The sequence below is a fragment of the Pleurodeles waltl genome, chromosome 4_1 (assembly GCF_031143425.1).
Source record: "Pleurodeles waltl isolate 20211129_DDA chromosome 4_1, aPleWal1.hap1.20221129, whole genome shotgun sequence".
NCBI lineage: Eukaryota > Metazoa > Chordata > Amphibia > Caudata > Salamandridae > Pleurodeles > Pleurodeles waltl.
The window spans coordinates 712,241,818-712,264,194 of record NC_090442.1 but is presented as its reverse complement, the minus strand read 5'-3'; positions in this window follow the sequence as shown (position 1 = coordinate 712,264,194).

The following is a 22,377-nucleotide window of genomic DNA, read 5'->3' as shown; positions in this document are numbered from 1 at the left end:
AAACGACCCACTAGAGAGACTGTGCCCTAGCACTCCTCAGGACAGCACAGAGGGCATGTTGCCCCCTCCAGGACCAGTGGTGTTGTACCATCTTCCGGCTGATGTGCCCCCCAGACCCTGTCCCCCTGAGGTGCCTGTGTATTTTCGACCTGATGCCCCTGCAGTGTTCTCTCCGGGTTGCTGCAGGAGTGAGGTGGGGCCTTGGCCTATGTGATTTGGCCCTGTGGCCCACGGACATTGAGGACTGGGTAGTGTCCCTCCATTTGTAAATATGTAAATACTTTTGTATTTTGATGCACTTATTCATGTTATTTTATCGTATTACACTCACTTTCTTCCTATCATTTTGTCCTTGCATTATTCCTGAGGGGTACGGTGGATATGTAATGTTTGTGCATCTGGTTGTGTGTATGGTTTGGGGGTTGGAGGGTTGCGTATTGCATGTGTGTGTCACTCTCTTCCCCCCTCCCTTGTGTGCTAGGCGGCAGTACTCACTGTGTTCGTCTTCCCCGGCGTTGCTGCTCATAATGCAGGAAAAGGTAGACGAGCATGGGAAATATGTGCAGCTCGGGCTCCATGGCGTTGTGGTTGTTCCCTGAGTCTCCAGAGGTGAGTCCTCTAAGCTCCGCCATGAACCTTCAGAGCGACTTTTCAGGAAAAAACTAAAAACCATTCTTTTCTGCAACTAATTCACTCCTTTCCTTTCCTCACGTAGTTATGTGTTGTTAGCGCTGGGATGCCCCTGGGTAACTACACGCTCTATAAATCTATAAAACTAAACTAAACTAAACTTCTATGTTCGGTTTCTGCCGTGCTTTTGATGTCATTGGTACCGTCCCGGAAAATGTGATGGGTAGGCCTGTCGTAACACAGTGGGCGGTACATTGTCTTCCGCCTGGCTGTTGGCGGTTATCGCCATGGTGCTTGTTGATACCGCCGTGGCGGTTGGTGTGTTAAAGTGGCTGTTTGTCTGAGCGGTTTCCGCCGTGGTCATAATTCAATTTTTGTTACCGCCAGCCTGTTGGCGGTATTACCGCCGCTTTATCACCGACCGCCAGGGTTGTAATGAGGGCCTGGTTCACAAGGACCACAAGGAAAAACACCACAGGGTACGCCTTACGCAAGGGGTCAGGAAGGACCTGGAGCAGTGGCGGATTTTTCTGGGCAGCTTTAATGGGACACAGATATGGAGGGAACCCTGGGTGTTTGCCAGACAGCTCGAGTTATTCTTGAATGCAGCGGGAGGCCAGGGTTTTTGGGCAGTCCTGTGAACAGTATGGACGTTGACTGATGGCTGGTTGCATGGCACACAGGGGAGGTCACCAAGAGCATCACAGTATTTGAGCTTTACCACATATTCGTGGCCTTCACAATATGAAGAGAAAGATTTGCAAACAAGCAGATCACGCGTTGGTCCAGCAACCATACAGTTGTACAGGCACTATATCTTGGGACAACTCGGTGTCTCATCGTAGTGCGCCTCCTCTGCCATCCAACGGGTTGTCAACTAGAAGGGAATATTGCAATTAGAGCCAGACACAGTCCTGGTTGTGACAGCTCAATAGCTGACGCGCTGTCTCATTTTCAATGGCAGAGGTTCAAGGAGCTGGCCCCTCAAATTAACCCATGGATGACGCCAATACCAGGACAGCTCTGGTGGCTTCTGGATCACCCCTGATGATGTTAGTGGACAACGCATTGGCACCTAAGACAGTGGAGAGATAGAGTAAGTGCTGGGAGACTTTTCAGGAGGTCACCAGCATGGGTGCTGGCTCACCTCACCACGATCACTCATTATGCAAAGCTGTCTCCTAGAGCGGACCCCACTAACTCCTTTTACTGCAGGGCCATGAAGGGATGGGCCAGGCTGCAAGTCAGGCTGTGGGATCGACACCTACCCATTGACTTCACAATGTTAGGGAAGCTACTTGTGGCACTGCCTCACATTTGCTGGACAGACTACGAAAACATGTCATTTAAAGCAGCCTTCACGCTGGTGTTCTTTGGGGCTTATCAGGTCAGTGAGCTTGTGGCCCACTCTAAGTTATACCCGAGCATAGCATGTTTACAGGGGCAAGATGTCATTATGGAGGGCCGACATATGATAATCCACCAACGCAGGTCCAAGACAGAGGACACACTGTGCCCAGAATGCTGCGTGCGGGACTACATAAAGCATGTCATCCAAAATGGCCTGCCACTTTTTTGACCTGGGGACAGCTCATGCCTCAGTCGTTTCCAATTTACAGAATTAATGAAAATGGCCAATACCAAAGCCGGGCTCCACCCAGAGAAGTTCTGGGAGGCTGATAAAACATGTGGGCCGCTGAGTATCAGGGGTGTTTCAGAGGTATATACAACCAGCAGGACCCTATGTCCTAACCTACCCCTTTCTCACTCCTTTCTACAACAGGCCCTACCAGCAACAGAAAAAATATTTGGATCATTGGCCACTCATGTGTCTCAAGGGCAGAAAGTTGGGCAGCGCGGAAGAACTACGGTGACCTGGGCTTGTGGGGCGTAGCAGTCTCATGGTTGGGGTGGCCAGGGAAGAGATGGGCTCAACTCCTTCACTCCCTGCAGAACACCCTGCAGCAACTGGGTAGACCGGATGCTGTGGTAATCCACCTGGGGGAAATTACTTCACTTTTCTGGGCAGGAGGGACCTGTTGGGAGCAATGGTGTCTGATCTTGAGGCAGTAGCGAGTCTGCTGTGCCCCACAGACATCATGTGGTCTGAGATAATAGCAAGAGCAGAGTGGAGGGGGGCCAACGACCACGGGGCGGTAGAGTGATTCAGGAAACTCAACATTTCCATGAGCAAGGTTTGCAGGGCCAACTCCCGGGGTTTCGTTAGGCAGGGGTTCATTAACCGGAGGGTACCAGGGTTCTATGAATTAGATGGCGTCCACCTGAATGGGCTGGGCATGGACATGTTCATTCTAAACATAGTTGGGGCTTTGGAGCAGCTAGGTTTCTGATACCATAGAAGTAAAAAGGGGGAGCTGCCTGTGGTCGGGTAACCACATGCGGCATGGCAGAGGGAGCTCAGCCAGATGGACAGCACATTAGTCTAAAAGAACAAGAGCTACTCAGGTAGTGTCCTTGGGATGACTCACAACAGGGATACAAAGAAGCAGACAAAGGCCAACCAGGGTTAGCAGTGGACAGACACAGCACTTGTGGCCCACTACGATTGGTTGCAAGGGAAGCCTAGCTGCAACATCGCTGACCAAGGCCCCTTGGGAGGAAAGGCTGTGCCAAAATACTGGAGAATAGGAACACAACTATAGAGAAACTGGAAAGACAGAGGAATGCATTATCTTTATGTATGAAATGATTTTACAATCTGCACAAGACGTGTTTTTATATGCATGATGTACATTGAATAAACTTCGGCGGTTTGAATCCCAGCAATGTCCCCCCTTGCTTTGTGATGGGACAAGAAAGGGCAGCATGGGGGCAAAAGCAAGAATGGCCAGAAGGGGGCTTGGTTTCTAGTCTGTCTGGGAGGGGTTAGTCCACGGGCCAGGCCATGCAGCGGATCAGTTAGGGGCCCATGACAATCACCTCCCGAGGGCACAAGAAACGCCCCTGGAGGCCCAAGTCCACAAATTCTGGATGTGCTGATTAGTGGCGTGCTTTGAACCAGCCAATCAGGCGCACAGGTGGCGGGCTTCGCAGCACATAAGAAGGCACCCCTGGCATTGCAACCGCCAATGTTGACCCACCCACACCATCAGAGCGGGCGTCACAGCCATGTAATTCTGTGCTGGGGCTGGGGTGGAGAGAGCTTAGCCAGATTGACAGCACATTAACCTCAGTAGCGGCTTGCGGGCCACGGAAGGGGCGGGCGGAGGCGTGGGGGGCCCCTAAAATTAAATTAAATTTAAAAAAATTTCAAACACACTTACCTGGTCCTTGCAGTCCCCTGCCTCGCTCCTCTTCCTTGCTGGCTGGACGCAGACACAGGCTCTCTCCAGCCCAGAGAGCCCTTTGAGCAGGTGTATTTGGTCGGCCCGAAACGGCCGGCCAAACACACATGCACTCTGAGTGGGAGTGCTGAGCACTCCCCCCAGTGCACCTCACCCCTGTGGCCCCGCCCCCTTTTAAACACAACGATAATAAACTTACTTTATTATCATTTTGTTTAAAAGGTTTTGCAGCTGCTGCTGCTGGCGGGATGGCAACGCTCCTCCGCCCATACGGAGGCACCACCACTAATTAGCCTACGAGAACAAGAGATGCTCAGGTAGTGTCCTTGGGATGCCTCACGACAGGGATAAGAGGAAGCAGACAAAGGCCAACCAGGGTTTGCAGTGGGCGGATATGGAACTTGCGGCACTGGGCAAGGCCAAGGAGCCGCCCACTACAATTGGTTGCAAGGGAAGCCTAGCTGCAACAGTACTGACTAAGGGCCCTTGGGAGGAAAGGCTGTCCCAGAACATTGGAGAATATGAAAATAACTATTGAAAAACTAGAAATACAGAAGAATGCATTATGTATGAAATGATTCTACAGCCTGCATGAGATGTGTTTTTATATGCATGATGTATATCGAATAAACTGCAGCCATTTGAATCCCAGCAACGACTCCCCTTGCTTTGTGATGAGACAGGAAGGAGCAAGAGAGGACTTGGTCTCAAGCCTGTCTGGGAGGGGTCACACACTTGTACTTTCTATAACGCTCCTGCATCCATGAGTGCAGCAGTCACACATTATTGTAAGCAATATAACAACCATCACAGTGTAGTGGTCCCACTCTACCAATTGGACATTCACAGATTAGCAGTTACATACTGTAGGAGGCTGGACTGGCTTGTAGTGAGTACCAAGGGGTACTTACACCTTGCACCAGGCCCAGTTATCCCTTATTAGTGTATAGGGTGTCTAGCAGCTTAGGCTGATAGATTATGGTAGCTTAGCAGAGCACCTTAGGCTGAACTAGGAGACGTGGGAAGCTACTACAGTACCACAAGTGTCACTTGCACAATATCATAAGAAAACACAATACACAGTTATACTAAAAATAAAGGTACTTTATTTTTATGACAATATGCCAAAGTATCTTAGAGTGTACCCTCAGTGAGAGGATAGGAAATATACACAAGATATATATACACAATAGCAAAAATATGCAGTATAGTCTTAGAAAACAGTGCAAACAATGTATAGTTACAATAGGATGCAATGGGGACACATAGGGATAGGGGCAACACAAACCATATACTCCAAAAGTGGAATGCGAACCACGAATGGACCCCAAACCTATGTGACCTTGTAGAGGGTCGCTGGGACTATTAGAAAATAGTGAGAGTTAGAAAAATAACCCTCCCCAAGACCCTGAAAAGTGAGTGCAAAGTGCACTAAAGTTCCCCTAAGGACAAAGAAGTCGTGTTAGAGGAATAATGCAGGAAAGACACAAGCCAACAATGCAACAACGATGGATTTCCAATCTAGGGTACCTGTGGAACAAGGGGACCAAGTCCAAAAGTCACAAGCAAGTCAGAGATGGGCATATGCCCAGGAAATGCCAGCTGTGGGTGCAAAGAAGCTTCTACTGGACAGAAGAAGCTGAGGTTTCTGCAGGAACAAAAAGGGCTAGAGACTTCCCCTTTGGTGGACGGATCCCTCTCGCCGTGGAGAGTCGTGCAAAAGTGTTTTCCCGCCGAAAGAATGCCAACAAGCCTTGCTAGCTGCAAATTGTGCGGTTAGCATTTTTGGATGCTGCTGTGGCCCAGGAGGGACCAGGAGGTCGCAAATTGGACCAAGAGGTAGAGGAGACGTCGAGCAAGACAAGGAGCCCTCTCAGCAGCAGGTAGCACCCGGAGAAGTGCCAGAAACAGGCACTACGAGGATGCGTGAAATGGTGCTCACCCGAAGTTACACAAAGGAGTCCCACGTCGCCAGAGACCAGCTTAGAAAGTCGTGCAATGCAGGTTAGAGTGCCGTGGACCCAGGCTTGGCTGTGCACAAAGGATTTCTGCCGGAAGTGCACAGGGGCCGGAGTAGCTGCAAAAGTCGCGGTTCCCAGCAATGCAGTCTAGCGAGGGGAGGCAAGGACTTACCTCCACCAAACTTGGACTGAAGAGTCACTGGACTGTGGGAGTCACTTGGACAGAGTTGCTGGATTCGAGGGACCTCGCTCGTCGTGCTGAGAGGAGACCCAAGGGACCGGTAATGCAGCTTTTTGGTGCCTGCGGTTGCAGGGGGAAGATTCCGTCGACCCACGGGAGATTTCTTCGGAGCTTCTAGTGCAGAGAGGAGGCAGACTACCCCCACAGCATGCACCACCAGAAAAACAGTCGAGAAGGCGGCAGGATCAGCGTTACAGAGTTGCAGTAGTCGTCTTAGCTACTTTGTTGCAGTTTTGCAGGCTTCCAGCGCGGTCAGCAGTCGATTCCTTGGCAGAAGGTGAAGAGAGAGATGCAGAGGAACTCTGATGAGCTCTTGCATTCGTTATCTAAAGTTTCCCCAGAGACAGAGACCCTAAATAGCCAGAAAAGAGGGTTTGGCTACTTAGGAGAGAGGATAGGCTAGCAACACCTGAAGGAGCCTATCAGAAGGAGTCTCTGACGTCACTTGGTGGCACTGGCCACTCAGAGCAGTCCAGTGTGCCAGCAGCACCTCTGTTTCCAAGATGGCAGAGGTCTGGAGCACACTGGAGGAGCTCTGGATACCTCCCAGGGGAGGTGCAGGTCAGGGGAGTGGTCACTCCCCTTTCCTTTGTCCAGTTTCGCGCCAGAGCAGGGCTAAGGGGTCCCCTGAACCGGTGTAGACTGGCTTATGCAGAATTGGGCACATCTGTGCCCAAGAAAGCATTTCCAGAGGCTGGGGGAGGCTACTCCTCCCCTGCCTTCACACCATTTTCCAAAGGGAGAGGGTGTAGCACCCTCTCTCAGAGGAAGTCCTTTGTTCTGCCATCCTGGGACAAGCCTGGCTGGACCCCAGAGGGGCAGAAACCTGTCTGAGGGGTTGGCAGCAGCAGCAGCTGCAGTGAAACCCCAGAAAAGGCAGTTTGGCAGTACCAGGGTCTGTGCTACAGACCACTGGGATCATGGGATTGTGCCAACTATGCCAGGATGGCATAGAGGGGGCAATTCCATGATCATAGACATGTTACATGGCCATATTCGGAGTTACCATTGTGAAGCTACATATAGGTAGTGACCTATATGTAGTGCACGCGTGTAATGGTGTCCCCGCACTCACAAAGTCCGGGGAATTTGCCCTGGACAATGTGGGGGCACCTTGGCTAGTGCCAGGGTGCCCTCACACTAAGTAACTTTGCACCTAACCTTTACCAGGTAAAGGTTAGACATATAGGTGACTTATAAGTTACTTAAGTGCAGTGTAAAATGGCTGTGAAATAACGTGGACGTTATTTCACTCAGGCTGCAGTGGCAGGCCTGTGTAAGAATTGTCAGAGCTCCCTATGGGTGGCAAAAGAAATGCTGCAGCCCATAGGGATCTCCTGGAACCCCAATACCCTGGGTACCTCAGTACCATATACTAGGGAATTATAAGGGTGTTCCAGTAAGCCAATGTAAATTGGTAAAATTGGTCACTAGCCTGTTAGTGACAAGTTGAAAAGAACTGAGAGAGCATAACCACTGAGGTTCTGGTTAGCAGAGCCTCAGTGAGACAGTTAGGCACCACACAGGGAACACATACATATAGGCCACAACTTATGAGCACTGGGGTTCTGACTAGCAGGGTCCCAGTGACACATAACAAACATACTGAAAACATAGGGTTTTCACTATGAGCACTGGGCCCTGGCTAGCAGGATCCCAGTGAGACAGTGAAAACACCCTGACATACACTCACAAACAGGCCAAAAGTGGGGGCAACAAGGCTAGAAAGAGGCTACTTTCTCACACATACTACCGTCAGCACTCCAACACAGAGGAGAAAACTTCAGTGTCTGCTTAAAGATTTTGTGGGTCCTGGGAAAGACATTTGTTGGGGGGCCTGTTCGACACAAGTTTAAATTTCACTGCACATCAACTGCTAATTCGATCCAGTGGGATGCCGAACAATACTGAATAACATATTAATCTTTCAGAAACAGGTCACACAAAAGTAAATATATGTCTTGCCAAGGACCCAAAAAGTCCGTAAGATGACACTGGGTTGAGAGACAGAGAGTCACAGGTAGAGGCGGGCAGAGAGAAAGAGAGAGAGAGAGAGAAAGTTCTAGAACAAACAGAAGTCAAATAGATGGACTTCACCTTACATAGGGCCCTTAGAAAGTGAGGGCCCTGGCCAATAGCCCACATTGCCCATGACTCAAAATGTCTCTGGGTGACACACACTTCTGACAGCACTTTCACATGGGCCCATGCCCCTCCCAAACTAGCTGTCCCACAGGCAGATTTACACTCCTCGTAGAATAGCAGTGCCACAACACAACACTGACAGCCCAGGAGGCACACACTAATGTAAACATTCTAGGACTCCTCAAAAACAGAAAGTTCAATAGGTCTATTAACTGAAGGTATCTCTTTATTTATTGATGAATGTGTGGGTGGTATTGTGGGTCGGTGGGTGAGTGAATGGAAAATAAGTGAGTTGATGGATAGACAAGTGTGGAAGGATGGGTGATGAGGGCATGAATGATGTGTGACTGAGCATAAGGAACGATGGATGAGTGGCTGCATGGATGAACCATCCAAGCACTTTGAGTTACAAGCCAGACTTGCTTTTACATTTAAATTCTGGGACACACACACACTTTTGAAAGCAATACAGCGTAGAGATGCTCCTTTGAGAGTATCGTGAACTGCACGATGTGCATCATGCTTTCCAAACTAACAACATTCTGCCCCAGTGCAGTTCTGGCTACAATGTGTTTTACTGTAACTTTTCTTTTACAGTAGTATTCTTTGTTTTTTGGAGGATTACCATCATTCCGGTTTCTTAAGTCTGCAACATGTTTAATAAGAAGGCGCATTGCATTTTGTATAAATGTATGCACCTGCAAACACTCCATGCTTAAAATAGTCTTGTTCTTTCCACCAAAAGTACTTTCCACACATACTATGACCAGCAAGAGGCACCACATCTGGTCCAGAGGATGCCTAAGCAATTAGGCACAGCTCTGTGGACTCGCCTACCACAGGCCCTGACATCACACCCACAACTCTTTGAAGCTGGAACACTCAACCGCCTCTGATCATTTCCCCCTAACAGAACATTGTGCTACTCGCCGAAAAGCGCTTCGACGCCTCGCCAGAGGTAGTAAACACTATATAAATACTATTACAATGCAATACATTTCTTCACTCCTCAGGCTCTGGGATGGAAAACTCAAAACCCTTTTGGGAAGTCACCCTCAGTCCATCGAAAGCCATACAATGCCAGAGTGGGTACTATACCCATGCAAGTAACACGAAACTACTTGTGTAGGCCAAAATAATTTTGGATACAACGAACGTGTAAACTATGATCAGGCCGTGAGCAGGAGTAAATTACGAACGTCGAGTTATACATTTGTCTTTGTGAAACGGCACCACCGTTCTAGTGTTTCTTCACCAAACAGTCGCTTGCAAATAATGAAAGCAGATGTCCAGTGAACTTTTAAGCAGTTGTTGAGCGTGCCCAACAGATTTAAATGCCATTTCCACTGGACACTAAAACTGCTGGTCTATAGAGAGACTCGCCCCCCCACCCCACCCCCCCCCCCCCCTAAGGAAATCGCTGCCTACAGCTAATCTCTTTTGCTTCCACGCATTTCACTCTTCAAAGGTCCACCTCAGAAGCGTAGGTCAGTCGTTCATTTTAGCAATTTGCCTATCCCGCCCCTTACAGAAGCAGAGGAAAGGTAAAATAGAAATGCTTCCTGCCAGATAGGGCAGTTTTTATGAACTGGAGGATGAGTTCAGAAATCGTTCCACACGGTGGAATTTTTACTATTTGATTGGCGTCTGCCGCCATGGACTGGAAAACAAAACAAGGCCCGCCTCTGCGGAAGTCTGGATTTTGCAGCACAGATAACATTTTGCACTCTGGATGAGAGAGAGGGAGCACAGCTGAAAATAGGTCTGTAGTAAGATCGCGGAGGGTTTCCGCCCCGCCCACCGCCGAGGTCAGCCTCGTGCTATCACAACTGCTCCGATATTCCATCTCCATCACGGCATATGTTCCACGGAATCTCCCCCGCTGTGTCCATGAAGCAAAACAGACCGGAGCACACTGCCAGTGGATAAAGACAATAGACTGAATTGTGTCTGTGTGAGCTTATACACTGTGTTTACAAACGCACCATGAATGGAAAGCGTAGCAGTGTACAGTTAGACTACACCATAGGACATAGCTGGCGAAATTCCATGCAAAAAAACCTCTGTGTTGCCTTGTGCGTTTTTTACCTTTTTCAGTGCATATAAACAATATAAAAGGAATAAAGAAATGGAGAAGAATTTCACTTCTGCAGAGCACATGAGAGATTTGTTCATCAAGTTCACAACGCTACACAGAAACAATCATATGTAATTTGCATGCTGCATTATCAAGGGTTATTTTATAGTTTCTCATGGTTTGGACAATGTATCTTTGTAAATTGGTATATTTTTTGAAAGATTATTCACCATTCATTCTTCAAAGTTACATATAGCTATCCTTTCTGTACGGCATTTATTATAATCGGTGAGACTTGATTCTTTCCAGTGCCTCGGTATTATCAGTATTCCTGCCTTTATTGTGCAGTAAAAGCCTTCATGCATTATATTGTTGGATACGCCCAGCATGATTAGAATTGGGATTAATTCACCTACAGTCCCATCTGCCATTATGGTGACATGTGAAGATAGACATTTCCCTCACTCATCCATAAGCTTGGACAGGTCACAAACATATGGAGGCTGCCTGCCTCATTTGCATGCATCTAAGGCATCCAAACTGTGAATTACTGATTATAGTTTACTGAAATACCTTATAGGGAGTTATATAGAAGACAAATACATTCCTATTGAACTGGATTTTATAATTAAATGCCTTGGACCCCATATGTTTTTAGAATTATTGATTTGTTAATTAAATGTTCTGAGTCTCTATTCCCAACCAACTAGTCTATTTTTCTGTCAGTTTCCCTGCTCATTGCAGTCCCACATACTCTAGCTTTTCTACCTCCCAGAAATTCTTCACCTCGAGTGTTTTATACCACATAGACTAGAACCCTAGCACCCAAGGGTACTAGTGTGCATGATATAATTCTTTATTAATCTTTATTATTTGTCATTCTTTATAATTTGTCAATATTGGTTTTACTCACAATCTGCCCCAGACCCCATAGAAGGTTGTTTAATTATTGCAGATGTGGTATCATCTGCATATGTGGAGAACTTGCGGACAATCTTTGCACACTTGGAAGGAAGCATTTGCTTGTACTGTGGCCAGAACATGCTTCAAATAAAGGGGTAATGCTACTTTGGACGGTGGGCACCCCTGCTTATTCTTGCATGTAATTCTAAAAGGTTCCAAATTCTGCCTGTTGATCATCAGCCATGGGTGGGGTTCCAACTGTAAATGCTTTATCTAGCTGGTGAAAAGAGAAGGAATGCCAAACACAGACAACACGCTTCAAAGAAATGCCCACTCTATCACATTAAAACCTTTTCTGGCTATTGGCTGTTAATAAAATACATCTATAGTCTATTAATGCCAGATCCAGTTTATATGTCTCTGCCGAGTCTGTAATGGAAGTCACAAAATTGCTATGTGCGGTGGTAGCCCTTCCACAGCTATTTCCCATCTTACACTAAATTGAACACACAGCTTTCTCATTTCTTATCTATCATTTTTTAACTAGCATAAATGTTTCTGTCAGCTTTGGGGGCAGCATGAGAAAGACTTCTGCAGAGGTTTATTTTTTAGGGAAGATCATTATCTTGCTTTCTCCCAAAATTTTGGAACTTGGCAACTTCTACAAATTGAATGGACCAGGTCAAAATGTGACTAAGCGTTTTAAAGATGTATCCTTGCATAGAAGGATTCTAGGATTGCAGCAGGAATTATATAATGGGCCTCATTGAACGGGTCGAGATGTAGTATATCTATAACCTTCATAATTCTAGTGAGATCGACTACCCTGTAATTCTTGATAGAACTCTTTCAAGACCATAACAATTTTATCCTGGTCAGTGGCATCCATGCAAAAGTATCCTCTCTAGCAAATATATACACAAGTGAGCAATCGTTAGTGATTGCCTCCAACTGCATTCTCATTTTTACATTGATTTCGAAATCTTTAGACCTAGCTGATTATCCACTATACATTTAGCAATATGGTCCGAAACAATATTTGCTCATATAATCTCTATATCATGTAGAATTTGTACTTGTTTGAGCACTTTCTTACATGTTTATTTTCAGGTCCTTACATATGCATTCTGTTGCTATTTTATCTTACGTTTGCTTTACAGAGCCTATTAACATATTCATTAGTCAACACCTACACCACCCCAATGTACACCATGAAAGTGTCTGAGACCTTAATTGCATAGAAAAACTTAATTTCCAATTCTAATTTTACTGAATTAAATGTCCGGGTCCTCCTATTGAAGAATTGGGTATGCCAGAAAAAGTTAGAATGAGTGAATTATGGTCTAAAATAATAGAAAAAATGAATTAATAGGACCAATGCTGATATCCACTCAAGATAAGATGTCAACAGAAACTAAGGCATAGTCTGTTCTTATATAATGTGAGTGAGGGTGTGAGTATAACATGCATGTATGAATGTCTGAATGTTTAAATCTCCATATGTTTGGAAAGTTGTAGGCTTTTCAAAAAGGATTTATTGCCTTATAAACTCTATTCATTCTATTCTTATATTGTAAGTTGGTAGTAACCAATGAAGGATGAAGAATAAAGGTAAAGGTCTATACAGCTATAAATGAGTGGGGTGTTGTGCCCAATTTACATGTAAGATCACTGAAGAGTGAGAAGTCATCATTATTTGGGCTATCTAGTGAGCATATAGGGCCTGATTACAATCTTGGCGGATGGGATACCCCATCACAAACATGACAGATATCCTGTCCGCCAGACTACAAGTTCCATAGGATATAATGGAACTTGTAATATGGCAGACAGGATATTTGTCACATTTGTGATGAAGTACCCCATCTGCCAAGATCGTAATCAGGCCTATAGTATATATTCATGGACTCATAGTACCATAGTAACCATTACCCAGCATCCCCTTGGATTTGCAGGGGTAGATCTGACAACCACTGATTGGTTAGGTGTGATTATTGCTACTCCTTCAAAAGAAAGAGCTTGTGTTGTGCAATACACTCTTGTGATTTCCATATGACAATAAACTTTCCTATCGTCATATGCTGTCTGATTTCCCTGTAGACACACTACGTCTGGTTTATATCCTTTTCTTTCTTCCTAAAGTAGTCGCTGCTTACTTTTTGAGTTCAAGCCCTTGGCGTTTATGTAAAGAACTGATGCTAATTTAGTCCTTGGCTGATTTCCAGGTTTAAGATTGCTCTGGATATAAAATGTATATAATATAAATAAATCTGCCTAAAAGTGTACTTAATAGAACTGGTGTAGGCCAGATCTTTGGGGACAAAATAATGGGTCGTGGGCCCATGAATAGGCACTTTGATTTGTTCAGCTTAAGAAGAGATGGTTGGCTTTAATTCAGACAAGGCACTGGAAGAGGCAGTGTTTAAGGTCCTATAGAGCTTTGGGACCTACGCACATCTGAAAAACAGTTATGTATGAACCACTTATGCCTGCAACCCTGGTTGTGCACCTGCTTAAGAGAGCTGATGGGCTATAGGTCAGGCCCGCCAAGGAAATATTAGTTGTCTGGAGAGTCAACATTGCCCTGATGTTTACTTTGTCAAAGCCTGTATAATTTCCAACAGGAGTCGAGCGATAGTTTGTCCAGATAAAATTCCTTTGTATTTATTCATGTATTTATGTATTTTATAGCACACCTGTCTCTCAAAAAAGCTTCATGGAGCAATCAATTAACTAATATGACTTAATAGGAGTAAAAAGGAAATCATCAAGCAACATGTAGGCTACTTCTTGTTTTTCTCTGAAAAGTAGGAGAGATGTTTTCACAGTTGTGCAAGAGGGGGGGATTTCAAAGCCGAACGTCTAAGACAGCTTGGAATCTATTCTGTTTTTTAAGTTAGGAAGTTGGAAAAGATTTTTGGTAGTTGAGCAGAACAAACCGCTTGGCGAGAAACACTGGACCAAGACCAAGAAATATGTAATTTACCACATACAGTGATTTAAAATGAATACATTGGTGTGCTGAAAGCTACTGTAAATCCGCCAACTTCAGTCACCTTTTCATGGCCCCCAGTTTTAGAAGCAATACATGCTGCCTCAGTCTGAAGGCTTTCCAGCTGACTCTAGGTGCCCTTCGGTAGGCCCGCGTAGGTCTCAATGCAGTATCCAAGCTTGTCAGAGATGTCTGTGCCAATAACTGAACCTTCACTGGGATAATAGTATAATGGGTAGATCTAGACAAACGGTGCAAATATAAAAGTGAAAAGCCTTCCCTATAGCATTAACCTGGGCATAAAGTGACAAACTGTGACCAGCCACAACTTCCAAACTCTTGACAGCCAAGAAAGGAGATGTAGAAAGTAATAACTCCTCCATCCAAAGGATCTTAGTCAAGCAAAGATTTTCACTACGGAACAAGACCACTGTCTTGTTGCATGGAGCACCAGAAAGTTTAGTTGCACCCAGGCTGAGAAGTCAACAAAACAGGCGCGCAGGTTGTTAGAAGTAATGTTTCTCCCACAGTGCCACGAGAGCCCTGGTTCGAGACTTGAGTGGACACCCTTGAAAGCTCATACACTTACATGTAGCCTAGAAACTGTTGCATGAGCATCTATTCATAACATGTGTTTGGTGGGAGAGGTTGGATATATGACAGCAATATGTAAGTGTACAGGTGTCAGTCTCCAGGTGTCTTGAGAACAAATGGGACATTGGCATAATGCAATGCTATTAGGACAATTATGAGGTTAGGTGTTGTCAAGTACACTGCCTGAAATCAGCCTTCGTACAGCAGATGCTTTGCAAGGCTTAAAGGTCAAGAACTATTTGGAGGAGCTCTTACCTACTGAGTTAAGCGAAGAGACATAGAATGTTATGAGGTGCAGTACTAAGCTCAACACCACAGTCTTGGACCTCCACTTGCTTCAAAAATGAAAAAATGCTAACAGGTTAAGAGTGAGTACAGGCATCACCTGAGAGGTATCTTGTTTGAAATCCAAGAGACCCTAGTTTGGGGATGTATCAGCATTTAAGCTAAATTTATTTGAAGGCGGCGAATAGAAACTCCAACATAACAGTGCGAGAACTAAGGTAATGAGTTAAGCATAAATTCCTGCTCCACGGCATCTTTATAGCCTCACAAATCATTTCACACATAGGACAACATATTGCATCATCAATCAATAATAGCAATAAAATAATGACTAATCTTTACAAATGGACAGAATGACATTTAGAAATACATGAAATATGCAATAGCACTATACAATGCCACAACAATAATAAAATGTGAAATAAAGAGCAATCAAATAAATTGGAAGCAACGTAATCACCAGGCGAAGAAAACTATGCACCATGATTCTATTTCAGCATTGGTACGTCTCTTAGGCAACTGCGTGGTATATAAATGACTCATTCATTCATGACATCAAAATGACAAACGCTGAGTAAATAACAATGGGTAACAAGAAGAAAAATATAGTTGCACAATTACCAGTTATTTTCATTTATCACTTCATCAGCTCAATAAGTGAATAGCTGAGAGTGAAACACTTAGCGACATACTCAGACTTTTATTGTCAAATGCTTAGTACCTTTCACAGATAAAGAGGGTTTTTGAGTTAAAATTAACTTGCTATCTTCATTGTTATATTTCCCATCCTGACATTTTGTATTGTGGTCCCTGTTCACCACAAGTCAACCATAGCTAAGCCGTAAAAATCGTATCTAAAGTATTTTTTAGGAAATGTTATGTATTATTGTATTTCAAATCAGATACTATAGAATGAATGTCCTCGGGAAGTCCTAGACATTAATGGCCCCCTCGCCCTGAGTATAGATGAGGTCAGTCTGCATGGACCCTGAATGGCCCCGTACATTAATAAGCATTATTGGTCTTACTTTATTAGGAGTTGTACATTTACATTAGTGAGACTGAATTGCTGACTGGTCATAGGACGTATTGGGTATTAATGGCCACTTGAATTAATAAACATGAAAGGGTCCAGGCAATGTCTTCCGGGACACCATTCAATTTCAGTAAAGAACATCGGTTGCACCAAACATTAGTGAGATGTAAGGATGGTAGTGTTAATAGATATTAGTTGCCCTATGTATTCAAAGGCATCAGTGGAACCAGGCATTAGTGATCATTAATAGCCGGATGCATTACTAAGCATTAATGGCCCTGGCAATGTTGGATCTGTGATGTTCTCTGTGATGCCTGGCGGGTTTGACATCCACAAAGAGATTTTTGAAAAGTAGGGGCACACTAAGCAATAGCTATGAGGGGCTTGTGCTATACACAGCATTAGTGGGTTACAAAAACAATGAGCAAAAAGAGAGGTTGAACAACACCTTTAATTTGTGTTGTCCTAATTTAGTAAGCTTCTAATGCTTGTTTTAAAAAATGTCGCCAGTATATGTCAAGCCCCACAGACCATTTTTAAGCCGCTCCCATGGTTTGATAAAGGACAGAAAGGGTTTTGGTGGCCCTGGCCTGCAGAAGGATATGGAACAAATATGCCATTTAACATGTCCCCTTGAGAAGCTATGTCCACAATGACAAACACGACAAGTGTATTCCCTACACCAAAGTTCGAGATAGGTTGGTGCACGGATATGTTCTCTGTGATGCCAGTCGACTTCAAGCCTACTCGGAGATAACACTGTTTTCAGTTTGTGAACTGATGGCATGCTGGTGATGATAATGCACACATTGCTGCATCCAGGCTCTAGGGGGGGGTGAGTGATATGAGTCCAGAGCGTCATTGTTCAATGGTAAAACTTAGCTACCGAAAGAACAAGCATTAGCAGATCCAATAACTCTCACATTCGGGGCCTACTGGTTTTGCCAATGGCTTTAGCACTATGTTACTGTATATACACTGCATATTTTATGTAAGTGAAGAGTTTGAACTCGTTAATATTTGTACATTCTCTTTATTTTAGTGTAATTTCGTATTGTAATTGGACTTGACTTTACTAAGCATTGGTAAAGCCAAGAGGTCTCAGCTCTAAAATCTGTGCTTGTATGGTGTATGTGAGCTGAGGTACATTTAGGTGTCCAGGAGAGCTGAAGTTGTGAGAGAGTGTTCATAACTGAGCACAATTGAGAGGTCTGGGGGAAACGTCCTCAAACACACGTTGTAAACAGCGCAGACGTTTTCCACGCAAGCGTAACCATGCTTGCCTAAACAACACGTGCCTTTTTCTGTACCTTAACCACGCATGTGCTGACAAACACAAATGTGTGGTTAAGGCACAGAAAAAGCCATGCTTTGTTCAGGAGAGGACGTGGAGGATGCGGTGAGGTAAGTATGGCTGGGGGCAGGGGTGGGGGGGTGGATTAAGTGGTTGGGGTTGGTGGGAGGACTGGGGGCTGGCTATTTTTTTTAAGGGGTGGTGATGGGGGGTTTTGGTATCTTTTGGCTTAGGGTGGGAGTTGGGCAATTTTTTTTTTTTAGGGGTGGGAGTGACGTGGTGATGTAAGTGAGGCTGAGGCAGGGGTGGATGAAGGGATTTGTGTGGCAGGCTATTTTTTCTTAAGGGTAGGGGGTTTGGGTATTTTTTTGTTAAGGGCTAAGGGTGGGGCGGTTGGGCTTTTTTCTTAGGGGTGGGAGTGGCGCGGTTAGGCAAGTGGGGCTAGAGAAGGGGTGGATTAATGGATTGGGGTGGGTGGAGTGCTGCGGGCGGGCATTTTTTAAAAGGGGTGGGGATTTTGGGGGTTTCTTTTAAGGGTTTAGGGTGGGGGTGGTTTTTTTAGGGGCGGGAGTGGAGGTTTGGGTATATTTTTTATTTAGGGTGGAGGTGGGGTCGTTTATTTTTAAAGGGGTGGGGGAAGGTTTAAGGAAGGGAGGGAAAAAGGAGGAGAGAAGAGGAGGAAGGATCGGGAGAGGACGCGTTGAGGTAAGTGGGGTTGGGGCAGGTTGGTGGGGTGGATTTAGGGCTTAGGGTGGGTGAGGGTGTGGGGGTACTTTAGCTTTAGTTTTTAGTGGCCGGGGTGGGGGTCAGGGAAATTTAGTTTTATTGGGCTGGGGTGGGGGTGGGGGTTGGGCTAATTTGTTTTTTTAGGGGTTCGGGTTTGTTGGAGGGTTTGGCGTAGTTTACTTATTAGGGGAGAATGTTTTAGGGATCAGGGCGTGTGTGGAGTGTTGGGGTAGTTTAGTTTTTAGGGGTAGGGTCGTTTGTTTTTTTTAGGGTTCAGGGCAGGTGGGGTCTTGGGGTACTTTACTTTTTAGGGGTGGGGGTCAGAATAGTTTTTTATAGGGCTCAGGGTGGGTGAGGGATGTTGGGGTAGTTTACTTTTATGGGGCAGGGGTGGGGGGTCGGGGTAGTTTTTTTTAGGTTGAGGGCGGGTGGTGGGGTCGGTGTCTTTTAGTTTATAGGAGTGAGGGTGAGGGGGTTGGGACAGTTTTTTTCTAGGGCGAGTGGGGGGGTCGGAATAGTTTTGGTATTAGGGGTGGGGGTTGTTTTGGGCCTCAGGGCGGGTGGTATGATAGAACCACTTATGCCATTTTGCAAGCCGTTTTCCACACATGCCTTTACTAAGCATGCTTTTACAACAAAAATTCATTGTAAAGGCATGCGTGGTAAAGGCATGCGTGGAAACAACACAGTCGTTGTTCCAACCGCGTTGTTAAGGCATGCGTGGTTCCAGCATGCATGGTTCAATCATACAACGGAGGTGTGGAGCTGAGCCTGAAGGCATTGTGAGTCAGTGGGCCATAACAGTGTGCAGATTACATGCCCACTTGACCTCTCATAAGTGTGCACATAGTGATGGTCACATATGTAGCATTTGCAATTACCAATTCTAATGATTTACAGCAAAATCATTGTTGCTACATCATAACGCTTATAAGCATCTATAGATTTAATAAGGCTTTCTTGTTTTAGGCTTATGTTTGTTGTTGTGTGATGCAACAGAAAAACTCACAAAGAGGCACCTAGATGCTGGTCAGGCAGCATGCTGAGTAAGAACAGGATTGTAGTAAATATATGTTAAGCTATGCCCTTAATTAGTTAGGCTAAGCCCGTTTTAGACCTCTCCCCGAATTTTTCCTACCACTTAAAGCACTGGGGGCCCCAATTAGCTTTTGCCCACAGACAGGTAGAGGCTGCATCATCACTGGGTGGGCAGGAGCACAGCTGGTGTTCCGTGTCAGAGGAGGAGGGGGATGCACTGCAGTGAAAGAAAGCCAAGGGCCTGACATCCTCCAGTGTGATACCCCAAGTCATGATTGAATGTCCCGGGCCTCACCATGCCCTTTAGAAGTGGAACTGCAGTATTTCTTGTTGGGCAAAGTTGATCCAAATTTATGCAGGCCATGTGCTCTCTGGTGAAACATCCAAATATTCTTTGCTTCTCTTGGAAAAAGGGCAAAATAGAGGCAAGAGACAGCAAAGTGGAGTGGGGTGAATCACAGAGGGACAGAGGAAGCAATAGAGGGGCAGGTGGAAGCAACACCAAGGGTGAGACAGAAGCAACACAGGGGTGCAGGTGGGAAAGGCACTGGGAAGAAAGCAAACTAACAAGAAGAGAGAGCAAAGTGAAGCAGGGGAGGAAAAGTAAGCATGTTTGAGAGGAACAGGAACTGGTGGTTGTGGAGAAGTACACAGGCAGGACTGATACTCTATATAGAGTGTGGAAGGGGAAAAAGAAAAACACTATCAATCAATCTGTTCTTGTAAAGCGCAACTTATCACCCGTGAGGGCATCCAGGCCCTGGGCTGAGGGTCTCAGTCCAAGCGCCAGGTCTTGAGTCCCTTCCTGAAGTCCACCAGTGAGGGTGATTTCCGAAGGTGGAAGGGAAGAGTGTTCCAGAATTTGTCGGCGATGTGTCTGTGTAAGGGCGAGGTGGGCAGATCGGAGGTTTCTGGGTGGCTGGTGGAATTTTAGGCAGTGGTTCATGTAGGCTGGTCCCTGGTTGTAGAGGGCTTTGTACGTATGGGTCAGAAGCTTGAAATGACATGTCTTCTGGATGGGAAGCCAGTGGAGATTTCTCAGGTGGTGGGAGATGTGGGCTCTATTGGGTAAGTTTTGGATCGTCTGTAGTCTTCTCATGAGTTCACCAGTGGTACCTGCATAGAGTGCATTGCTGTAGTCTAGACAGCTGGTGATTGTGAGAATTTTGGCATGGATAGCCCTCCATTTGTTGCCTGGTATTTGTTATGGTTTCAAAGTTGTTAGTGCCCAGGGCCCCTGATAATCAGGTTCCCTGGGCCAGATCTCTTTCCCAAAACTGTTGTGATGCATTTGCACAATTGCAAAACTTTTAGCTGCCACTTGTAGGTCCCTAGTAAATGGTACTTAGGTACCCAGGGCATGGAGTACTAATGGTACGACCCTGTGGACAGCAGCACAGATTGTGCCTCCCTCAGGGATCATGCATCCAAGTGCACCCAGCTCTTCCATTGGAGGCTAAGTGGTCTGGTGTAATCCAAAAATGTAAAACTGACATGTCACACAGCCTGTGTGACCTGTCCATCACACACTGCATGCAATACAAGTAAGCCAGCCCTCTGGCAGTCCTTCCAGCCCCAAGGCAGGGTGCACTATAATGCATGGGTGGGCATAGATGCATGATCAATATGCCCCTACTGTGTCCTTGCCAAACCTGGGACATAGTAAGTGAACAAAGTAGCAATAAACACCCACTAAACACCCACTAAATGCAGTATTTAGTGGGCAACCCCAGACCTGCAGATCCGATTCCAAGGACACAAAAAGGCCTGCAACAGAGGAGAGCCGAGGCTCGAAAACTGCATTCCTACTGCACAAAGTAAAGGCGCAAAACCCTGCCTGCTGCACCCAGACTCAACAATCGCCGCTGAGGCATTGCATGGACATTGGACGGACTCTACAAAACCCAAGAGGACCTCCACCCTTCTGAAAATTACCAAAGATCTCCCTCCAGAGTAAAGGCATCACTTCCTGCAACAAAGAAGCAAAAGACCAGTGAAGTCCAGTTCACTGACCAGCAGCCACTGACCAAGGAACTGGAACCAGCAGTTGGACCAAATTCCACCTGATGGACCCGGAGGACAAATCCTGCAATGTGCTAAGTTTAGTGGCACTGCAACCTCCAGTGGCTAAACCGTGCATAGCCCGGAGTATTGGATACCCAATGTCGGACACCAAGAAGAAAAGACCGCTCTGGACTCTCTAAGGACCAGGAGCAGGCCCCAGTGAAGGGACTTCAGGACACATAAGAACAACCCCCCAGAGTGGCCCTGCTGACCTGCAATCCACCCTCAAAGTGACTAGCCTCCTGCCTCCAAGGGCACCTTTACGCACAGCTCCTGGCTCACCTATCCGCACTGCACCCGGCCTCCCTGGGCCCTGCACCAGATAACCACCTGTGGTCTTAGGGTTCCCACCCCTTGCAACCTCTACACTCCAAGGGGACCCACCGGACTCACCTTAAAGTCTTCCTGTTCATTGCTTTTCCAAGTGGTCCCCCACAGTGGTCCTGCACCAGCTCCAAGGACTTTTCAGCAGCTGCTCCCACCAAAACCAGGAGTGGCCTGAACTTCCCTGACTGGTCCACAGGAAATCTCAATGACCTAGACCTATAAACGAAAGGAGACATTGGTAAATGCATTGCTTTATTTTATATGCATTTCTAAAGTTTTCTCCCATTGATTCTTGTGGTGAGTAATTATGCAAAAAAAAGATTTTGATGATCGTGGTCTTAAAAATATTATACAAATTTGAAGTATTTTTGTAAATTGGTCTTGAGTTATTCTTTTGAGTGTGTGTCCATATTTATTGATACTCTGAGTACAACAAATGCTTAGCCCTTCTGCAAGATTGGCCTAGCTGCTCAACCAAGCTACCATAAAGCATAGAGCATTAGGTGGTCTAGTTCTTACCTCTGTAAATAAAGGTGGGTTTGCTCTCTGCACAGTGCACAACATTTTTGTACACTATATAGAGAGCCAGCTTCCTACAGTGATGAGTGCCTGCATCTTTTTTTTGGTGTCAGAGGGAAGCCGTTGAAAATTCTGTGGAGTGTGTGGAAGCAGGCTGAGGAGACAGCGTTGCGTTTTTTTAATTGATAGTTCACTGTCTACAATGATGCCGAGGTTGCTGGTGTGATCTTTCAGAGTGGA